General features: G+C 39.2%; 1 long non-coding RNA gene across 1 annotated transcript; it reads left to right on the top strand.

Moving 5' to 3' along the window:
• The first annotated feature begins 309 nt into the window (after nucleotides 1-309).
• On the top strand, nucleotides 310-22,019 carry LOC134738613 (uncharacterized). Its single transcript, XR_010124476.1, has 5 exons — nucleotides 310-446; nucleotides 10,145-10,384; nucleotides 12,966-13,044; nucleotides 16,822-16,877; nucleotides 18,993-22,019. It is a non-coding gene; the product is annotated as an uncharacterized LOC134738613 (long non-coding RNA).
• Nucleotides 22,020-23,692: the final 1,673 nt, after the last annotated feature.

The raw sequence follows: 23,692 nt of genomic DNA, 5'->3' as shown, positions 1-23,692 counted from the left end.
TATTGCTCCTTGAAAGCTTAATTTCGCATTTCTATCTCTGTGTTGCTACTAGAATCTCAGACGTTCTGTTAATAACAATAAGAACCGAAGGCTGTCAGTGGTACCTTTAGAAAGAATCAGAAATCGTCTAAATATATGTAAGGCAGTAAGGGAGCCTGAGGCAGCCAAATGTCTGATCCTTGTCTCCGCGTTTTTTTTGCCTGAGTATCCTGCCGCTGGTGAGCCAAATTCCCTAGGGAAGAGAGAGCGTGTCTGATGTGTTTCCTGTCTAGCAGCTGTGTGGGTGTTGGCTCAGCTACACCAGAGCCCCGCTGGGATCAGGATTTCTCCTTTCTTAGCTGGTTCCTGCTGCTAGGGGATGAGAGGCTGGGAAGGGAGGACTGGGCTGTCTCCTGCTTCAGTCAACAAAGTGAATCAGACAAAGAATGAGGCTGGACTCATCAAGGGTGAGTGGGAGAGAGCATCATCAAGGTCTTTTAAATCAGACAGGGTAAGACACCATCCTTATGGAGAGAAAGCTGGGCTACTGGTTATGAAACTTCTATGCATTGCAGTATGTGATGATGGGCTTTCCATCTGCCATTCCACCTTTGCAACTTGACTGGCAAGAGGGGTGTATTACAGCTGCCACTCAGAGGTAGTGAAACAGCCTGGAGCTTAGCTGTTTCTTCTTCCCATGATTCTGATTCTTTCTGGCTTCTAACTGCCCTGTTTCCCCAAACCCTTGCAGGTTAGGGACCCCATAAGGAATTCACTGGTGTCTTCCACTTATGTGTGAGACAGCACCTGTCTCCTCATGCTTTCAGCCCCTGTGGTTGGGAGCCAGGGGTTCTTCCTAAGCCAGAAGCAGCAGGTTAACAGAAAGGCCTGGGGGCTGTGTCCTGCATGGCTTTCCTCACTTCTTCTATGGGATTTGCCAGAAATGAGCCTTACCTTTCACCTCAGTGGGGCTTGAGGGTAAAGTAAAAATCATCAATTTGTTCCCCGTTAGTCTTTATACTACTTGTGTGTTCTTAAGAGGTTTTCTTACCACTCTGTGCCTCTGGATAGGGAAGCTCAGAACACACAAAGCGTAGATAACTAAGCCACCTTCACAAACTAGTCTAGAACTAATTTCCCTTCTCGCCTTCCCAAATCCTATAGACACATGGAAGTTTCAGCTGAGATTTAAAACCAAACAGCTGAAATTAAAAAAAAAAAAATTCAAAAGCAAAACAAAAACACACTCAGTTGTTTTGTTTCAACTTTCTGCTGCTGTGAATTTTTTTTTGTTGAGGCCCTGTTTTCTTTGAGCAAAACTACTCCCTAAAATCAGTCTTTGCTTTTTCATATCTCATGTGGCACATATAAAAGAGTATGTTTTGCTTTTTTTGTGGGGGGTCATAATAAATATCTTAAGCACTCCTCTGCTATAAAAATTATCCCCTTGTATTGAAATTTGCCTGTCTCATTGCCTATATCTTCCAATAAACTAGGAACTCTTCAGAGAATATACTACCTTGTTTTGATCATTGTAACTCCAACACCTTGTATAGTGCCTAACTTGTAAATAAATAATGTAAATTTAATGGTGAATGTAATGTACTGTAAATTTAATGGTGAATGAATGAATGAATGAATGAATAAATGGTGAATGACTAAATGAATGGTGAATGAATAAATGAAGATATATTGCTTATAGTTCCAGTCCTCTGACAATAACATTAAGGGTCAACATTGTCTCTCTCTCTGACAAATCAGTAATCTCAAACAGACAAGTTCTAGAGGCTACATGTGAGGCCTAGAAGCTCACATGCAGCAGTGATCTTTAAGATATCCCATGAGCAGAACCTTTCTTTTCACAGATGCCTGAGTATAATGGGGAGAAAGCTAAAGTCACACAGAGCAATAGAGCAATAGGATAGATAGATTGATAGATAGATACTATATTTATATATCTATATCAACACCTATTATACCTATTATACCTATTATATTATATAATTATACCTATTATATTATTATAATATATAGGTATATATATATAGGTATATTATATATATTATATATTATATATATAATATATAATATATAATAATAGGTATATTATATACCTATTAATATAAACATATCATGTACTTTCATTATTATGAGTGTGTGTATATGCAGTTTTAAAAAAACTGATTCACATGAATTTTAAAGAATATTCATTGAGTGTAACCTTCCTCCCCTTCTGTCACCCTCCATACTTTGCTAACCTTTGAGGATCACTGATTTTAGAGAGTAGCTATGAGGAGACTAGGATAGATGTCAGGGAGGCCAACCAGAGGCCCTTTTTGGTCATCCAAGATGAAAGTGCCAAAGCCTAGGCCAAGGAAGCATGGAGAGACATTCTAGGAGGTAAAAACGAGGAGACGTTCTTGTTCCTCCTCTTGGAGATGATCATCAATTACAGCACCGTACCTGGATTGAGGTAAACTCTTTATGAAAGCCCAGAGAGACCTTCCTTGATGAGGATAAATGCCACAGAGAATATTGTTTCCAGCTGTTGAAAACATAGGATTGCAATTTATCAAAAAGCTCTGTAATTTGAGGTGCTCCTGCGTTAAGTAGACGACCCCACACACACACACACAAATGAGCAGAACCAAAGGCTGGTGACACAAAACAGTCCTTCTTCTGATAAATGAAATCATGCATTTCAGAATAAATCCCCAAGTGCCTCCTGCCCTAGCTATCTGTAGTTCTTTCTCTTTATTATTATTATTATTATTATTATACTTTAGGTTTTATGGTACATGTGCGCAATGTGCAAGCAAGTTACATATGTCCAGTGTCCCCTTTAACGTGATCTGTCTTGTCACTTGTTTGCCTCATAGTACTACAAAATGATCTTTCCCTCTCTTCCCGGCCTTATTGGGCCAGCTCACTGCCCCCAGAGAAGACTCTGTGCCTTGTGTTTTTTCAGTGGATTTCCCACATGCTTCTGACCTTGACCTCATTCTTCTAAAACAAGGCTTTCTGGCAGCCTTGGTTAGGCTCTTATCTCTCCCATCCAAGCAAGGGTGTCAGAATGTCCTAGGGAATCATAAATCAACGGTCCTGTCCTGACATCAGCTCTTTAGAAGCTCTTTGGGTGCCTTGAGTGCATTTGGAGGTCTGGGTAGACCGCACTGGGCAGCTTTTATCCACAGACCCTTCCCAGAGCAGTGAGGTGATTGATGGCAAAATGGAGAATTAAACATTTATGCATGGAAGACCAGAAAGATGCAGGAAGAAAAGAGTTTAAGTGCATATGCTCGCAGGACAAACATTATCCTTATCAGCGCTGTGGTTGTTCTGAACACCCATTAGTCTCATCGCTATAGACCTGTGAGGAAAATCACCTACAAGTGACATCTATCTCAGGGTCCATGAATCTTTTTAGGTATTTGAGCTGCCTCTGCATCCAAACAATTGCAAAGGACCTGTGCTCACTTTCTCTTCCTTTAAGATTTGTTGAGTAGGCCAGGCGTGGTGGCTCACGCTGGTAATCTCAGCACTTTGGGAGTCAGAGGCAGGCAGATCACCAGGTCAGGAGTTTGGGACCAGCTTGGCCAACATAGTGAAACCCCATCTCTACTAGAAATACAAAACATTAGCTGGGCATGGTGGCAAGCACCTGTCATCCCAGCTACTTGGGAGGCTGAGGCAGGAGAATCGCTTGAACCCAGGAGGCGGAGGTTGCAGTGAGCTGAGATCGTACCACTGAACTCCAGCCTGGGTGACGGTGCGAGACTCCGTGTCAAAAAAAAAAAAAATCATTGAGTAATATCTTTCCTAGTTTATTTACTGATCCCTTCTCTCCTACTTTGACTCTCTAATGAATTGTTTCTACCTGAAAAAAGTAGAGAACTTACCACCTCACTCCAGAGAAGACTCTGAGAGTCAGGGGAGGGAGGAGGATGCCCACCTTGTCTTATGGGATGTGTTATGAACAAGATGGGTCACACTCATTCTAGACAAGGTTGGAACTGGGAAAGGCAAAATTAATCTCAATAGAAGCAAGAATTTCTTTAACAATGTTACTGCTGCCAAGCAAGTAAAATGCACAGTCTTGGGAGACAATAGATCCCCCTATACCTGGATGTTTCATAGAAAACTGTCTTAGTAACAACAGAATGGAGGAGTTCCTGTTTTCAATAATGTGCCAGGTGATGTTTAAGGGCCCTCCAAAATCTAAGATTCTAGGAATTTCTTCTGCCTCCATGACACTCTCCAGCTTTCCCTTCATAACATTTCGGAATCAATACTCAAAGGATTTGTTAGCCTTCCATATCTTACAAAAACTGCAGGTGATGGCTGGGTGAAGTGATTCACATCTGTAATTCCAGTGTTATGGAGACTGATGAGCCCAGGAGTTCAAGACCAGCCTAGGCAACATAGCAAGGTCCCATCTTTACCAAAAATATAAATAAAAATAAAAATTAGCCAGGCCTGGTGGCACATGTATTAGTCTGAGCTACTTGGGAGGCTGAGGCAGGAGTATTGTTTGAGCCCAGGAATTGGAGGTTACAGGAAGTTACGATTGTTCCACTGTATGCCATCGTAGGTGATAGAGTGAAAACCTGACTCTAAAACAAAACAAAACAAAATGGCAGATGATTCCTTTATGGAATTTCATTAGGGAATATCATTCTTCTGTAATATAGTGCACTTTTTGGATTCCATTTCTTAACGAAGTCCAAAGTAGAACCTATGGGCTTGAATGTCTAATTCCTCAGATTTCTAAATTGATTTAGAAAGGTTACCTGCAAAGTTAAGTAGCTGAATTATACTAAGTGGAGAGGTACATTGCATACTTTTTAATCATGACCAGTTAACTTCCTAAGTGTGACAAGAACTTTTCTGATGACATGGCGGCATTCTCAGCCATCGTAAAGAGTGAGGGCATCTTTGAATCCTTCTGTGCCTCCACTCCTGCCTCTGTTTCTCTTTGTCTCTCTGTCTCTTTTTCTATTTCTCTTGCTTTCTCTCTTTCTATTAGACTGGGTCATCCTCCTAAATATGTTACACAAGTGCAGATACCTGGGTACCTTATGTAGCCAGGACGGTATGAGAAGAATCAACCAGAGAACAGCCAAGTGATTGAAAAAGCATTTGGGACTTAGAGCCACAAGAGTCAGCACAAGATGTAAGCACAGGCTTTGAGGTCTGTTGAAAATAAATTTTAATTCTGGTTTGACCTCTCTATCTCTGAATCTGTTACCTCATTAATAAAACAGAGGTAATTATAAGATTTTTGAAACAGATTAATACCAATAGATACTAGTGGATCCTACAACAATACCTGTGGATAATTGAGACAGGCTAGGTAAGTACTAATATATTATATTACTGAGATGATAACCATCTGCCTTGGTCCATTTTGGCTGCCACAGCAAAATGCCACAGAGTGGGTACCTTATAAACAAAATCTTATTTCTCACAGTTTTTTGTTTTTGTTTTTGTGTTTGTTTTTTCAGACAGAGCCTTGCTCTCTCACCCAGGCTGGAGTGCAGTGGTGCAATCTCTGCTCACTACAACCCCCACCTCCCAGGTCCAAGGGATTCTCCTGCCTCAGCCTCTGGAGTAGCTGGGATGACAGGCATGCACCACCATGTCTGGCCAATTTTTGTATTTTTAGTAGAGACAGGGTTTCATCACGTTGGTCAGGCTGGTCTTGAACTCCTGACCTCAGGTGATCACCTGCCTAGGCCTCCCAAAGTGCTAAGATTACAGGCGTGAGCCACCACGCCTGACCTGTTTCTCACAGTTCTAAAGGCTGAGAAACCAATCAAGGTGCTGACAAAATTGGTATGTTGAGGGCCATCTTGTTGTTCATAGAAGGCATCTTTCTGCTGCTTTCTCACACTGTGGAAGGAGAAAACAAGCTCCTACAGGCCTCCCTTATAATGGCACTAATCCTATTCATGAGGGCTCCACCCTCAGTGTGTTTCTCTTGTGGCTGTAAATTCAAATGCTTTTCCAATAATCACCTCCATGGACCTCGCCTCTTAATACTATCACATTGGGGATTAGGTTTCAAAATATAAATTTTGAGGACAGCACAAATATTCAGTCTACAGCACTCTCTTAAAAAGAAAAACTGCAGATGATATTTCTTTAGCTAAAGGGCCCATCAGTGTCATACATTTTATAGAAAGGTGAGCTATGACAAAAGAAGTGATCTTACAGAACCAACATATAGGAAATTGAAAGGTGCTCACATTTTCAGGAAGAGTGGTTTTCTGGAACTCAGCAATTCTCTGAGTGGGCATGGTGAATTGGTGATATAGGCTGACCTAGAATACAAGATTGGGAAGAATTTCTTGTTGATAGAATTTGACTTTTACATAAAAGAAGAGCTTAGCTGTCTTTGGAGAAAGATGCATCTTTACAAGTCTGAAATCAAGTGCCCCAGTAGGTTAAGGATCCTGGGTAGGCAGGAGAAGTAAATGGTACTGGTCCTGGATACACATCAGTTCCTCTGCTGGGGTCTTAGACATATCTTCTTGTGTCTTCACAATTCTGAGAAGTAGGTGCTATTTTTAATGAAGATTATTCCATTTTCAAGAAGCATCTCTGTCAATTTTATTTTAGTTTTTAAAATTATTATTATTTTTTAAGAATGGATCTTGCTCTGTCATCCAGGCTGGAGTGCAGTGGTGCAATCATAGTTCACTGCAGCCTTGAGTTCCTGGGCTCAAACCATCCTCCCATCTTGGCCTCTCAACATGCTGGGATTACAGACATGAGCTGCTGCACCTGGGTCACATTGCATTTTAGAGCAAATGATTTTCTCAAAGTGACTAGCTGTTTTGTGACATATGCCTTCCTCTTATCTGTCCTAAAATACTTCCATTGAATTCCCTGATCTTGATGTAGTGCAGGTTGGTTCATTCTAACCCAAACTTTGTAGTGTGTGACCTTACCTCCTTTTATTCTTTGCTTTTTAAGATAAACTTTGTCATTCTTATCAGGCATGTGCACACACCCATGCATACACACTCCTTATAGAAGTAAGCACATTGCATCATAACTGTCAGTTTGTCTTTCTACTCTTTGAGAGCATAAACAAGGTCTAATCATCTCTGTATACTCATATCTTAGCATAGTTGTTACATAGAGGACATATTCAAATTGCTGAATGAATGAATAACTGAATTTATAAATACATTCTGTAATAACTTCTCTTTCTGGATCTTCTTGGCAATCATGATCATCTCTGGTGTCAGGCATACTGGGTGTGGAATAACAGGATTACGAAGTCCACCGTTCTATACCAGACTAAGATGACCTTTTTGATTTTTTTCAGAATATTTTTACAAGGAAGAAATTTCAGATTAGTGGGATGCTTTTCTGCCAGCTATGTACATCCTTTAAAAAATAATAGTTTATAAAATTTTCATCCCAGTGCTAGCCAAGCCTCTTAAAACACAATCAAGTATGAAGGCATCTCTTGATGATAATGAGGGTGGGTGAAGTGGGAAAACAGTGTTTCTGTAACTCAGGCTGTCTCCAGAATAAAGTATTATCACCCTTCTCGGAAACTACATCAACAGCATTATCATGGGGTCCCTGTGAGACATCTACCCTTACTCACGCACATACATTATGAAGGGTCTACGCCATTCTGCTGTCAGATGGGCTGGTGGTCAGCCAGTTCGGTCTTAGTGAAAATAACTCTTTGGTGTGTGATCTCATATACAAATATCTATTTATGTTGGGCTTTCCTCTACCTCAACCCATCAAACCACACTCCTTAGAGATTTCTCACTGGGTTTTAATGTATTAGCAAAGCAGAAGATATCACGTGGCAAAGGAACTTTCCACCTTATGCTGCCATCTGTTGTAATATATGTCTTTCCCTTATTGTATATATCAAGCTACTCAGATGCATATGGCTGCATTATATTGACATTTGTCTTTCTTGAAGAGTTTGGAGACAAATGATACATTTGGAAGATACTTTTTAAAAAAGTGTATGAATTCAAAGACAGGGATGGGTATAGCAGTAATGACCAAGGGTTTGGTTTCTTCTCTTCTCTTGCTGGAATTTCCAATTGAAAAGACCAAAATTGACATTTCTGTTTCAGAATTACACATGTAGTTCATATGGGGCTAATTCAGAGGGGTGATGAGCTTTGCAATCCTGATCAGTCCTGGTATTCAATCTTACCTTTCTCTCCAACTCTAACAGTGCCTAGTGTATATGTTCAATAAATAATAAGTAGTGTTATCACTATTGCCAGGTCACTTCAAAGCTTGGTGACACAGCCATGTGTCTCAGCCATCCCACACTCCACCTGACTTACATATTCACCCCACTTGGGATGATTATTTGCACTTGGGTCCAATTGTCTGCTGTTGTACTGGAGCTGAGCTCTTTGAACTCATGTTTCATATTGCAATGCAAAATGTGTTTTACGTGCTTCCACTCTTGCTTGCCTCTCTAGTCTCAACTATGTCTTTCCCTTCTCCTAGTGTCTTCACCGTCATAGAGAACCATCTACAGGCAGGGTGATCTTAGGGAATTTACTTAATTTCTCTGAGCTTCCTTACCTGTGTGATGATAATGATCATGGTACCTACCCGAAGGCTGTTGGAAGACTAGTTGAGTACATTCATACAAAGTTCTTATTAGCACTTTATTAATAAATTGTTCTTTAGTGAAGATAAACTGATTGGGCAAAGAGGAAAGACCAAGTAGGAGGGAGGGGATTACAATAGAGATGTTGGGAGTACAGATGGAGCAGTGGCAGAAGTGAACACATCTAATGTGTTCAGCTTACTACAAGTTACAGGACTAAACATTTTACCTTAATTGATGTCCTAATATATGAGAGAACCATGAAATGTAGGTAGCTCCATTTTGAAAATGAGGAGACTATATTTCAGAGGGATAAAAACAAAACAAAAAATTTATTTGATTGGTAGAGCCAGAATTTGTTCAAGATTTGTATGAGGCAGAAATATTGGTGTATATTTGAAACAGAAAAGAAAAAGAAAAAATAATAGTTTGCACCATGTTTATAGGTTACCAGATGCTCTCAAACATATTGCCTAATTTGCTTTCAAATCATACAGTAAAATCAAAAAGAACCATCTTTAGTTTGAAATAAATAGGAATATTATTATTTAAGGAGACAATGAACTTAAAACCAGGTAAAATGGTTCATTCATGTAATGGAGTACCATGCAGCCATTTTTTTTTAAAGATGACATAAAGCCTATTTTGACATTGAAAAATGTGCTCTGAATCTTGTTGATTGACATAAGCAGGTTAGAGAGTCATATATGTGGTATGATCAAATATTTATGAATGAGCGTGCATTGCTTCCATAATCAGAAAAAATAATTATGCTGTTTGAATTTTGAAAATAAAAATAAACTCATTCCACTTTTTAGACAAAACAAAAACAAAATCTCTGATTGGATTAGTACCTATCTTTTTGTAAAATTTGAGAGTCATATATGTGGTATGATCAAATATTTATGAATGAGAATGCATTGCTTCCATAATCGGAAAAAATAATTACGCTATTTGAGTTTTGAAAATAAAAATAAACTCATTCCATTTTTTAGCCAAAACAAAAACAAAATCTCCAATTGGATTAGCACCTATCTTTTTGTAAAATTTGAGATTAAGCCTGTAATGTCTTTTTCTGGGGGGTGGAGGGGGATTAGCAGCTCTGTAATAACAGCCTCTCCTACTAATATGTAAGCTCCATGAAGTCAGTGGTCGTGTCTTTCTATCTCTTTATCCCCAGCTCCTGGAACAGAAGCTAGCACAGAGGACATTCTCAAGAGAAAAGGTTTCCTTTATGTGTTTGTGTTAAAACTGGATGTGTGTGTATATATATAAATATGTGTGTGTGTATATATATGTGTGTGCATATATGTGTGTGTGTGTACATATATATATATATGTATGACGTGTATTGAAAGCCTCATCATTCAGACTCATCTGTCCTCAGTTTTCTCAGCTTTGTAAAGCACCAGATAAGTGTTCTTTATTCTTTCATCTGCAGTCCATGGGAAACTTTAGCTCATGTCATAATGTGTTACTTTTGAAGGTTCTACTTAAAATGAATAGATTATAGAAATTAACCACAGTCCTTAGTTTCCTTCTCCCTCACTGCAGAGAAGAAGCCTTGCTGCTACTGTGCCAATGCAGATGACAGAGATGAATGTCCCATCACTCTGGGGGTAAGAGGGCCACATTCTCTCTATGCTTCCAACTTGTGATGAGAGAGTTCCTGGAGTCCCCAACATCAGATTTCAGAGCCAATATCTGTCTTGCTCAACTGGACCACACCCTTGCTGTTTGCTAAGCCTGTTCTCCTTACTCATCAATTTGATGCATTTTCCCTGTGCTTCCAAGGTGAGTGCAAATGAACTTTGTTTTCACTATTCTTGTGCAACTTCATTCTCTTATTAACAAACCGGAAAAGTCCTTTCAAAGAGATGTACAAAGATAGAAGCAAAACATAGGTAGGGATTTTTACTCAGTGCAGCTAAGGTCAGTGGAACTGAGGGGAGAGTATCAATCTTAGTCTAGAATGAAGCAAGAGAGTGTATCTTACTAACAAATTGTAAGACCACACAGACAGACATACACACACACACACACACACACACACACACACACTCCATCAAATGAGAGGAAGAATGTGACACCCTTGTAAATACAGCATGGATTATGTCAAGAGAAATAATTTAGTAGAAAGGCTGGGCAAAATGTAGAGCAAGAGTCAGAGGAGGTCTTTTATTTGATGCTATCAGGAACAGGCCTGGTAATTCAAAGGATCAGAATAAACAAGAAAAGTTAAGGGCAGGCCAAGCTGTTTCTAGCAATGTATTGCTGAAGACACATCCTTTTCCCTCACATCTGTTTTAGATATATGAAGCTTCCTAATTCAGAGACTTAAATATTGGTGTTCAACTCTCATATCTTATTTCATTCCTCACCAGATTGCGGGGGAAAAAACAATAAGTAGTCTAGAGGGAAGTGTAGAAAAATTGTGCATTAGCATGCTTCTAAGATACTTTTAACTCTGTTTTATCTTTTCAATTCACTCTAGCAGCCATATCATTTTTGTTCCTGAGTTCCAAGTTTTACAGGGATGGTAAATACACTAGTATTCTGCGTTTTCCTTAACTTACTTGGTGTTCAACTTTGCTAAACTTGCAGATGCCAGTTTGGGGACATTCAGTGGGAATACAAACAGCCATTGGTATTTTTATTGATCAAAAGAAATGTGTTTGAACAATCCTCAATAAATTTAAAAATGAGAGAACCCCAATGTTAGAATTTTACTCTAGGAGCATTTCCTTCTCTTTAATTGCGCGCTTGCTCCTTCATTACGCTGACGTTCTCCTACAGTGTTTAAATACTGCAGCTGTTTTTCCTCTGTGTTTGTCTCTTTTAGAGTGAACTATTAATTTGCCATTTCAGTCTTCTAAAAAATGCTTATGATTGACAAAACTTTATGAAATAGTGCCAAATGAGAAGAAAATTAGTGCCATGAACAAGGAACAGCTAAGCGATATTCGGAGAGAAATTTGTCATTGTGGGCTAACAGTGTAATTGGCTGGTTAAATATATTATAAACAGGCTGGGTTCTCTACCCTGACCCTTCTCTTTTCTTTGAATTCCTGCAAGACATAAAGTTGTACAATTTCAGGATGTTCGGCTTTGAAAGGATTTTTCATTTGATACGTTTTTGTTTGGTTCCTTTTAAAGTGAATGCTATGAATACAGAAAGTACTATATGATAATAGTCTTTTTAAAGATAAAGTAGCAGAGAATCTTTAACTTTCTGTTTTTTAACTAGTGATCAGTGCCTGTCTTAATCACCATTCCTTTCACTTTGGGTAATAAGACATTAAAATAGCCAAGGAAGACAGAGATCTAAGTAAACTGGACTTTTTTACTCTCCTTAATACTTATTTCTTTTTAATGAAGGCATAACTTACATATAATAAATACACAAATTCCAACATTTTAATGTGGAGTTGAGTGGCTTCTGACAGGTATGTACTGCTGTAATTATCATCCAAATTGAGAGAAATCAGATTTTTTAAAAATAGACTTTGAAGCATATTTTTATAGATTTTCAGATCCTGTTCCCCCAAAAATGATAGAGAAAACTTCCTTATGAAGCATGCTCTTTTAATTTTTCGTAAAGAACTCATGATTCTAACTCAAAAATAAACTTTGTCCGAAGACCTTATTTTTGAAACAGCAGCTGGGTAAATGAATGAAGGAAATTCAATGGGGTATAATAAGTAGGGTAAAAAATCAGCCACTTTTTCCTGGACTAAAATTTGTCATATGAAAGGTGCTGTTTTTAGTCTTTCTCTAACTACCCCTTGAGCCCCAGATCACAACTCTGTGTTCAGAAATAGAACACTGACATCAGATAGAGCTGGCAAATCGTCCATAAACTTATTTATTCATTTATTTATTTATTTTCACTGTGTCTACAGCAGCTCAGCTGCTAAATGCCTGTATAATGGCCAATTAAAATAGCTTTTAGACATTATATTTTTTCAATTAAGATGTGATTCACTAAACCAATCAATTATAGATTATGATAAAATTTCAAAGGTGACTTAAAATGCAATAGCATGGAATTAAGAAATCATAATTGGCTCAAAAGGGCCACCTTCATGTTGAAGTCAACCAATACACTGTGTACGAGCTCCAAAAAGTGTGGCAATCTTGCCCACTCCCTCCCCATGACTAACTGATGTATTAAAATAAATTAAGAGGCCAATTTAAAAACATGCCTCTGAAGTTGCCCCCACATAATTACATCAGGGACAAATAGAATCATATTTTTCATAACAACTAGCCAGTGATCTATTCTACCCTTGAGATAAATGCAAAAATGGGAACAGCTAACATCCCTTTGTGGAAAGGAAGCACTTGTCATTATGAAAGTTTGTTCTTCTTTCAGCTTTGCTGATACACCCCAGTATGTGTCCAGATGTGGGCATGTGCATTATTCTGGTGCACTCTTCTGACAGAAGCTCATGGTGAGAACATTTTCTTTCTTTCTTTTTTCTTTTCTTTTTTTTTTTTCCTTTTTTTTTTTTTTTTTTTTTTGAGATGGAGACTTGCCAGGCTGGAGTGCAGTGGCGCGATCTTTGCTCGCTGCAACCTCTGCCTCCTGGGTTCAAGCGATTCTCCTGCCTCAGCCTCCTGAGTAGCTGGGACTACAGGCACACACCACCATGCCCAGCTAATGATGAGAACATTTTCATTAGGCAGGAGCTGTAGTTGTCACTAAAAGTGAACAAGATTAGTATTGACTTTGGGAAGCAAAAGTCAGAGAGAGTCCTGCCTTTCCCACTGGTGTTCCTTTCCCTATGTATCTAATCATTTCAGGTCCCAATGAGTTCTTTGTGTGCAGGATTCCTGCTTTAAATGTTATAATACATCAACCTAATGTTCATCTCAAGAAATGTGCTTCAAAGGCTATTCCAATTTTGCTGCCATAAATTTATTACTTAAGAAAAATGCTGTGACATACAATATTTTAGTAAAAATGCAGGACGGGTAACAGAGGGCAAAGACGGGAAGGGGGGATGGACAATAACCTTCATCACTCGTTATTGCAGTGGGACTTCCTAGTGTGGCCAGAGAGGTCAAAAGTGGTGGAGGATCCAGAGATAACAGAGTAGAATAGAGGAGAAGGCCTTTTTTGTTGTTTGCTGTGCTCCCGGGGTGACTCTTCAGCAGAGGCCCTGGGAGGCACTAGTGGCTGTACAAGCTTGATAAAGACACCTGATCACCCATTCCTCCTTAAAGTGTCAGCACTGACAGCATTAGCCTCTAACACCACCTCCTTCCCAGTTCTCTAGCTAGAAATGCATACTCTAGAGCCTCAGGCTATACCCCACACCCAAATCCATTTTGTCAGCAAAATAGAATGTGTCTGGTTATTGCTTCCAGACTCTTCCCAGATCCTAAAGAAATTAAAAAGAAATGCAGTCTGCTGGGGCCAAGGCATGGAGTGCTATGGCATCCCAGCCCTGAGCAGAAATCTGCAGCCCCAAGGAGCATATTCTTGCTGTCAGAGAGCCTGGGCTTCCATATTCCCCTTCCTGTGCTCTGGGAAAATTTTACCCTCTCTGTGCTATGGTAACCTCATTTGTAAAAACGTAGACTCTGCTTCATGATATTTGGACAAGTTTACCCTATAATGATGCGATATGCTTGGTATAGGGTTGTCACAAAGTGAGGACTCAGCATGTGTTAATTCCTTCTTCACCTCTTCCTCCAATGCTTCTTCCAGCTACTTTCTTCTTGTCTACATTTTTATTGTTTTGCAGCCCCAGACAATTTGCTTGTGCCATCAAAACAATATTGGAGAGGGAGATTGGATTCCCTTGCCTAAATCTTAAGGGCCCTGGTATGGGAGGCATGCATTTCTGCACCTCTGTCTAGGATCCAGTATCTGATGCTTCTGGCTTCCTATTGGCCTCCCCTTGCAGGGAGGGAAGCCACCTCTTGTGCTCTGAAGCCACCTATAATAGAACACCTGCCATGACACTGTGACAGCCTGAAACTGTTTCTTAAATGCAGTTATTTGTTTGCCCATTTATTAATTTAAGTTTCATATATTTATTAGGTACTTACTGAAGTCTTCCTCTGTATCCTCATCAGGGTGCAGGTACAGTCTCCTGCTCTTCAAGTCAACATGGCCTCAGTTAGCTTAGACAGAGGAACAGATGTTTTCTTTCATTTCTCATATTCCTTTTAACACTTGAAAACTTCCTTCTCTACCAGACTTAGTTTCTCTTTTACATATGACACTCTATGGTGCTGCTGACCTTGATGTAGACTAATTATAGCAAGACAGATGTTTCTCCTGAGGATATAAGAATTAAGCATAGAATATCTTTCTGCAAACCTGAATGTAGCATCTTATGAAATCCTCCAGCTCTGCCTATGAAAAGCTGTGTGACCTTGGCAAGTTGCTTGGCTTCTCTGAGCAGCATTTCCTTCCTCCCCTACCCCAAACTTTAATCAGACCTAATATCATTCCCCTTCTTCAGGATTCTGTGAAATAATCTCAAAGGAAGCTTTTGGCCATGGAAGCTCAAACTGAGGATATCATCAATGTTATCACTCTCCCTTCATTCATTTTTAAAGTTGATTATTCTCAATTCAGTTTGTCAGAACGTCCAATGTTACAGGTTTAAGACAAAGTTGAGTTTGTTCCTAGCTTTGCTGCTAACCAGCCATGTGACAATGAGCAATTTGAGGAAGCCAAGACTCAATTTTCCTTTCTACAAAATGGGTATAAAACAATACCTTCCATTGAGGAATTGTGAGCTAATGGCTCTAAAAACACTCATCTGTGTCTCCTGACAATAAAAACAACAAATGAAAAGATTTTTATCATCAGCAATTGTATCTTCAAAATTATTATGAAAAAGGCAAGTCCTTCAATAACCTTGGTTAGTGACAGCTAAATGGAATGAAGAAGTCCCCTTTTCACCAAAGAAAAGAGTGCTGGAAAACTGTCAGGTAAAGAATAGTTTTCATGGCCAGGCAACGTGGCTCATGACTGTAATCTCAGCACATTGGGAGGCCGAGGCGAGCGAATCACAAAGTTGGGAGTTCAAGACCAGCCTGGCCAACATGGTGAAACCCTGTCTCTACTAAAAATGCAAAAACTTGGCTGGGTGTGGTGGCATGCACCTGTAATCCCAGCTACTTAGGAGGCTGAGGCAAGAGAATTGCTTTAACCTGGGAGGCGGAGGCTGCAGTGAGCCGAGATTGTGCCGCTGCACTCCAGCCGCCTAGGCGACAGAGTGAGGCTCCATCTTGGGGCAGGGTGGGTGGAGGGTGGGAAGAACAGTTTTCACAAGAAGACTGGAAAGATTTGCAATGCAATTTTTTTTTATGTGACTCCTCACCTCTCATCCTCTGTTCTTTATTTAAATTTCCCAATGCCCAGTGATATGGTTTGGCTCTGTGTACCCACCCAAATCTCATCTCAAATTGTAATCCCTATGTGTCAGGGGAGGGGCCTGGTGGGAGGTAATTGAATCATGGGGGCAGACCCCCCAACCGCTGTTCTCGTGATAGTGAGTGAGTTCTCAGGAGATTGGACAGTTTAAAAGTACGTAGCAGTCCCCCTCGCCATCCACCACCCACCAGCCATCATGGTAAGACGTGCTTGCTTCCCCTTCGCCTTCCACCATGATTGTAAGTTTCCTGAGGCTTTCCAGTTGTTTTCCCGTTAAGCCTGCAAAAGTGTGAGTTAGTTAAATCTCTTTTCTTCATAAATTACCCAGTCTCAGGTAGTTCTCTATAGCAGTGTGAAAGCAACCACAAAAGCAACCATAGAAAATCTCCCTCCTACACAAATGGTGTGTGTCAGTCAGCTGCATAAATTATTCTTCTGATCTGCTGTTTCAGTAGTAGTCAATTTAGACAGTCAGTGTCTGTAAGGAACACAAACTTATGGATGTCTACCAAAGATGCATCAGACAGATATTTTTCTCATGTGCACTCAGACATACTGACACTGAGAGCCGGTGCAAATTATCAAAGAACCACTTTTTGTGTGATTGCTGTGTGCTACAGAGCAGGAATTCTTCATACATCATCCCTTTGAATACTTAGAATGAAACTGTAAACTAGATAATATTCCCATTTTACAGATGAATACACTGAGCCTTACAAAGGTAAATTAACTTGGTAATTTCAGTTTACATCACTTTTATAGGAGGATCTGGGACTCAGTTGTAGCTCTGTTTGAGGCTAATCCTTTCTCTACTCTGCTCTTCTTCCTCTAGGACAAGTCAGAAAATGTTGGGGAGAGATTTTCTGTTGAATGTCTATATATTTCACAGTGAGTAGATGAATAGGAGGCTTTAAGTACGGCTTTTTGGGGGAACTGAGAATTTAAAGTGAATTCTGTTCTTTCCATGTGATAGAGAAAGTGTTATATTCCCAGTGCTAGTGTTAAAGTTAATTGGACTGGATCATAAATGAATTAGATGGATGAATAACAAAATAAAAAATAAAAGAGCCTACCCTCTAATATGTGGCATTCTCCTGATCTTCACAGTAAAAATATACCCCTCTCTGAAGGTGTTAAGTAAAATGCTCTGACATTTGAAAGAGTGATGTGCAGAAGCTTCAAGAATCTTGCAGTGTTTAAACACCTCTTGAATACATCTTATTATTCCCACATTATAGATGAGGGAACCGAGGCTGAGAAATGAGTTGCCTGAATGTCAGCCAGAAGGAAAGTGGGAGATCCATTTGGGGATCAGGGTGATCTTTTTGGAGCTCAGTGCATGTGACATTTCCTTTTCTAAGCTGTCTTCACTCCATTCGACTTAGTGAGAGGCAAGACTATGAGCTTTCTTCTTACATGGATAGAATCTTGCTAAGCCCTGTCCCCGCACCCACCCTTCAGACTTCCAGTTTCCCGTCTGGAAAGCAGAAATGACATTGTTTGTCCCATGAGGCTATTGTGACTATTAGATTTAGTAATAGCTGTAAAGTGTGTTTTGTCATGTTTAGCACGCGCTTTATGCTTTTAACAAATGCTACTTTCACTTCTTTCCCTTTGAATAGTCCGTTGGATAAATAAAATAAACCTTACTCCATTTCTCAGATTAAGATGCCCAGATCACAGCTGCTGACAGCTTGCATGGCTTTATGTTCAATAAAGAGGCACACAGAAGATTTATCACCCAGATGTGACAAATGAGCCCTTTCCCTTTTCATTAACTTGTGTCAGGCCATATATCGAAATTACAGTGTGTCATCATTCTTGATGACCTTTGAGCTATCGATTCTTCCAATTTTCATAAATGAATATTCCATCCATAGGACATGTATCTGCCAGTTTCAGAGATCAATGCCATCTTTTGTGGTGGTCATTACAGGAACTTGTAATGTAACGTCTCAAACAGATGCTTGAGTCACAAGGAAGCAATTCATTCTATCCAGTATAAACAGACCTCAGCATTTTTGTTGGGAAATGCAACAATCTCAGACAATCACTGTCTCTAATGCACAATTCTTATTGGAAAGGATCCCACACTCCAGGGGAATTTGAGTCAGTTATTTACACAGTCATTAAAAACCTTTTTAATTTTTTTAAACACCAACAATGTGTTATACTCAGTACTAAGCACAGTGTCTATAATAGGTACTACAGGATGTGCATACATAAACATACACATTATGTACATTATGCACATATGTATATGTGTGTATGGTAGAACCTCTGATTTCCAGAGATGACATGAACATAACCTCTGATTTGCAGAGATGACATGAACTTCTGATTTTCTGAGATGACATGAACATAAATAACTACAAAATGACCAAATGTATTATATTTCAAAAGAGAGATATAGCTAATAGGCTATAAGAGTTTAGAAGAAAAAAGAAAACACCAGTTCCACAGTAGGTATATCAGAGATGATGTCATAGATAGTGAAGTTTATATAGGATTGGAACAATGTACACCGGGAAACAGAGGGGTTTGAGGACAGAAAAACAATATAAACTGAAAGAGTGACTATGAAATAGCGAACATATTATGCGCACTATAAATTAAGTGTAAGCCCTGTTTCTGACGGATCCTTGTTTTCGCGGCACCTGTGTCAGCACATAGTTGGTGAACATTAATGGTGTGTTGAATGAGAGTATCTGTGGACAAATTAAACAAGGCTTGTGGATGATTAATTTTCTGCAATAATGTAAGTATTGTAGAGATGATCCCCAAAGTTTAGAACAAAAAGGGGAGATGATATAAATATGAATATGAATATGAATATGGATATGGATATAGAGATGAATCACATACATATTTCTCCCCCCAGTGCTAAAACACATGCTTGTCACATTTCACACTGTGATAATGATTGGCCTTAGAAATATGTGGTATTTGAATAAGAAATATTACTTCATTCCATTTAAAACATGGCTCAAAATTCATTCTTAGATTGTGAAGGGGAAATTACCAAGAAGGCCTACCCACCTCTGGAGAAAGAAGCCCATTTCTGAGCTGTGAATCTGACTTGTGGGGTCTGCTGGCTTGGAAAAGATTCAGTTGTTTCTGGCTGTCCTTTGAATCAGTAAAGATCTCAGAGCTAAAAGGTGCTGAGATCCTGTGTGGCTGACCTCATCAGAATTCATCAGTGAGTATGCACTGGACTCCTGAAACAATGTCCTTCCTGGTGTGCTAAGGATGTATGTGGACTGGAGGCAGGGGTGAAGGCCAGCACCATTCATGGACCCTCACGTTCTTTTCACCTATAGTCTCTCAAAACTGCACACTGATAGTAGCCCTGATCCTTGGAGCTGGGCATGTTATTACTAAACAGATGTCAAGAATTTGAAAGAAGGCAAGAAGAAATCTGTTTTTAACTAATCCAAGTGGGAAACAGGTATTTACTTTTTCACATAATTAGAAAGCCTGAGCTTGGAACCAAATATCTACACTGACTTCAAGAATATCAAGTCCCTCTCTTTCCATCTACTTCCCTCTTCCTTCTCCTTTCTTTCCCTTTCCCATGTCTTAGTTCTGCTTCTCTCAATAGGTTGTCCTTGGCCTGTCCTCCTATAGTAAGGCATCCTCCATGTAGCTAGCAGAAAGAGGCACAGGCATATCCAGCTCTAGGCTTCCATTAGCTTAATTTTCTGAGCATGAAATAGATAGAAAACTTACTTAGCCTATACACAATCCAGAGAAGTTATCTAGTCTAGGTTGGTGACAGACTCACCATTGTGCAGTCACTGTGGCCAGAGGGGTGGCGTACCCTGAGTGACCTGACCTGGATCACATGCCCACCCTTAGTGGGACAGAACACTGTGATTCACAGCCTGTGTAGAACCACATTATGTGGAGGAGGGGCAGCTTCCTAGTGAAATGTCTGGAATGGGGAACCATGACAAAATAGGACATGAGAAGGAGACTACTAGACCATTTTAGAAATGGAGGAAAGACTCTTCTCTGCAGTTCACAACGGTGAGCAGTGGAGTGAAAAACAACTTTTGCAGAGTCTTCCTTAATTGATGGGGGTAAAAGAATAGACACAGACAAAATAAAGTAAAGCTCTAGGCATATCTACAATATTCCACCATGAAGTAGAGTGGCCCAATTCTGTAATTAAGTGGAAGTGGGAACTTTCGAAATGTTGCAGCCTATCCTCATTATCAGCCTTAAAAAAAAAAAAGTCCAAATAATAGATACAGCTTCTGCTGGATGCCTAGTCTTATGTTCATCACACAAGGGATAATAATGATGACAATGATATCCTCGGGTCAAAAAATATGCCATAAGTCAGCTGGGTTTAGTGATTGATAGACCTGTGCATTTTCAAATTATGTGTTGGCTCAGGGAAGGAGGTAACACAATTAGGCTTGATAGACTCAGGGTGGAGGGAAGTGATGTGACTCTTAGAAGTGATACACATAATAGAGTTCTGAGTATCAACTCCATGTCAAACTCCCTCCATTGCTTTATTTTACTGTCTTATTCAATCCTTCAGCAACTTCCACTAGAGAGAGGCGATTATATATTTTTTTTAACTTAAAGAAGAGATTGAAACACAAAGGAGATTTCCTTGTATAAGGTCAGTGTCAAGGTGAAAACCTGTTTTTGCTACAGCACCACAAACAAACCAACGAAAGCCATCAGCAGCCGCCACACACTATGTCAAGATACTTTCTTCCAACGCTGTTAGAATTATTGGAATAGGAAGACAAAGAAGTTTAGAATCACAAAAGAATGAATAAGAAATGTGCTGGTCTTGAAGGCTATATAATGTCAGCCAGAATGAGTAGGGGAAAGGAAAGCCATACATTGGGATTGACATTGCAAAGAACTGAAGCTTTTAAAGATTGAGTATTTCCATTGTGAGCACTTGACACCATAAAGCTATCTTCCAGAAATGCACAGTAAAAGAGTAAATAGATGATACATGAATGAATGAATGGATGGGTGTTCATTCATTCAGCATTTTTTACTTATAAACTTTCATTATTAATTCACATGATATATTATGTCTGCTTGAGTCTTTGCGGAATTGAACAAATCAATATGTTCTTCATCTCATTTCCACAAAGCTTTCCACAAGAATGAAGGTGAGAGGAGGTGTCTATTCCCTGCTCCCTTCCCACTCATTCTCAACCCCAGATATCCTTTCTTCAAGGGTTCGTAAATCTCTGCCTTAGCAACAGACTGCACCAGTGTCTGACAAATAAAACTTCATGTGAATTACAATTTTTAAAAAAAATATAGGACAGTGAAAATGAAGCTTTGTGGTGGCTGCTTAATTTGGAGGGCATTATTTTTAGCTTTGCAAAGGACCAGTGGCACGAAAACAATTAGGATCTTTTGTCAAGTTAATTAAATTTTAGTAAGTGTAGTAATCTCAGTGGGCTTCATACACCAGAGGTAAAACTAATTAAAACGCAAATTCTTCCTAGCCTAATAAGGAGTTCTAACTTGGATAGCTGAGGAATGTTGTGCATACTGAGAGATATTCAAAACTAATTTATAATGAGATGAGGGCAAACCCTTAAATGGCTCAGTTCTGTTGAAGGCTCACTTGAGAACACCAATAAGTTAAACTGGAGGCTGCCACTTAAGGTAAAAAGAAAAAAAGCAGACTGGCAAGCTTTGCTGGGTGCAGGAGAAAAATGGATCCAGCTTAGACAAGTAAGGATGGGGAGGCCAGTAGAAATGAGATATCCAAGTTTTCTCTAAAAAGTGCTATTTTCTCCCCAGGTTTCTTCTCTTCATTAAATTCTCCAAGGGCAGGCTGAGCTAACGGCAATTGCTTTTCTTGTAGTATTATTTTCTTAGAAAGCTACCTGGAGCAAGATTATTTAGTTCACAAGGATTCAGATCAGTAGTTAATCCACACCACATCTCCTGTGTGGCACTGACAGACCCATTTTTAAGATAAAGCCATTGAACAACTGAAAAAAAAAAAAAAAAAAAGAAGAAGAAAAAAAAAACAACTCAACTGTATCTAGAAATTAGCAGGGTATTAAGATGACAATCCAAAATGGTTCAGTCTTAGCCCTTTCCTTAGAACCCACTGACACCAATTTCTACCACCAGTCAAATGTGTATGAATATTTGCAGTTGAGAAACTTGAAATGATTGTTTAATTGCAATGGACAACCTTCATATAAACTTGGGCACACTTCAATTGACATGCTATTACTCTACCATTTATTGAAAGCGGCATGTGTCTGCTGACATTTTCCCCGTTTCTCTGTCTCATTTCACACCCTGTGGTCTGGCTCTGGCCCCTGATAGCCCACTGACTTTGGCAGGTGCTGCCAATACCTTTCTAATCACCACACCAAATGTGTTTACTTTGTTGCAACTGTCTTCAACCAGATTCGATTATTTGTCACATTGTCCACCCAATCCTTCTGACCCACCACTCTGCTTTATTTTGTCCAATAATGTTATAAATGCAGCAAGACATGCTGGGGGAAAAAAAGGCAATATTAAAGTTTCTTTCTGAGAAGAAGACTTCTTGCCTAGTTTTGCTTAATAGGTGTACCAGGGTTCTCCTGGAAATGAAAGATAGATTCCTTCAAATTTTGTACCTATAATAAAACTAGAATATTCTCTTTTCCTATATTATTTCAATATCTGTGTTATGTAAGTAATGTATGCTCACTGCAGAAAACCAAAAGGAAGGTCAGGCGCAGTGGCTCTTGCCTGTAATTCCCAGCACTTAGGGAGGCCGAGGCGGGTGGATCACCTGAGGTCAGGAGTTTGAGACAAGCCTGGCCAAACTCTTGGTGAAACCCCATCTCTACTAAAAATACAAAAATTAGCCACAGGTAGTGGCACACGCCTGTAATCCCAGTCACTCCAGAAGCTGAGACAGGAGAATCATTTGAACCTGGGAAGCGGAGGTTGCGGTGAGCTGAGATTGCGCCACTGCACTCTAGCCTGAGTGACAAAGCAAGACTCCTTCTCAAAAAAGAAAAAAAAAAAGAAAGAAAGAATAAAAGAAAAACATAAGGAAAAGAAAAAGATGCATATAATCAAATCACAACTTCATTTTTTTCCTTCTTCTTCTCCTCCTCCAATTCCTCTTCCTCCTCCTTCTTTTTCTATTTTCCCTTCAAGGTCTTGATACAATGCATGCATCTATGATCACCTTTGTTATGTAACACTCTAACCTGAGCATTTTCTTATGTCACTAAAAGTATTCATAAGCTATTATATATACTGGAAAGAACATGAACTTTTAAGTTTGGCACATCTGACTTGAAGTCCCAGCTCTTATTAGCAGTGATGTGATGTAAACAAGACTTTACCTGTTATTTTAGCCTAGATTCCTTGTCTGTAAAATAAGGATGATAATAACTACAACATAAACATGGTAAAAGGATAAAACTGGTTACTTTTTAAAACTTGTCTGGCTGTGGCTTTTGTTTTTGGTATTATTAGTAGTATTATTTTGAATTAATAAATGCATTATTTAGTGTTTCTACAGTATTTCATCATGTAGATGTCCTATAATTTGTTTATCTCTATTATTACATATTTAGTTTCTTCATTAGTTTCCCAATTTCAATAATTCTAGAATGAACATCTTTACATCTTTATTAACAAAATTTTCTATACATTCAGAAGTTACTTTCTAGAAAGTTTGCATCATGTCC

Source organism: Pongo pygmaeus, chromosome 18, assembly GCF_028885625.2.
Source record: "Pongo pygmaeus isolate AG05252 chromosome 18, NHGRI_mPonPyg2-v2.0_pri, whole genome shotgun sequence".
Lineage (NCBI taxonomy): Eukaryota > Metazoa > Chordata > Mammalia > Primates > Hominidae > Pongo > Pongo pygmaeus.
This window is presented reverse-complemented; position numbering and strand designations above follow the sequence as displayed.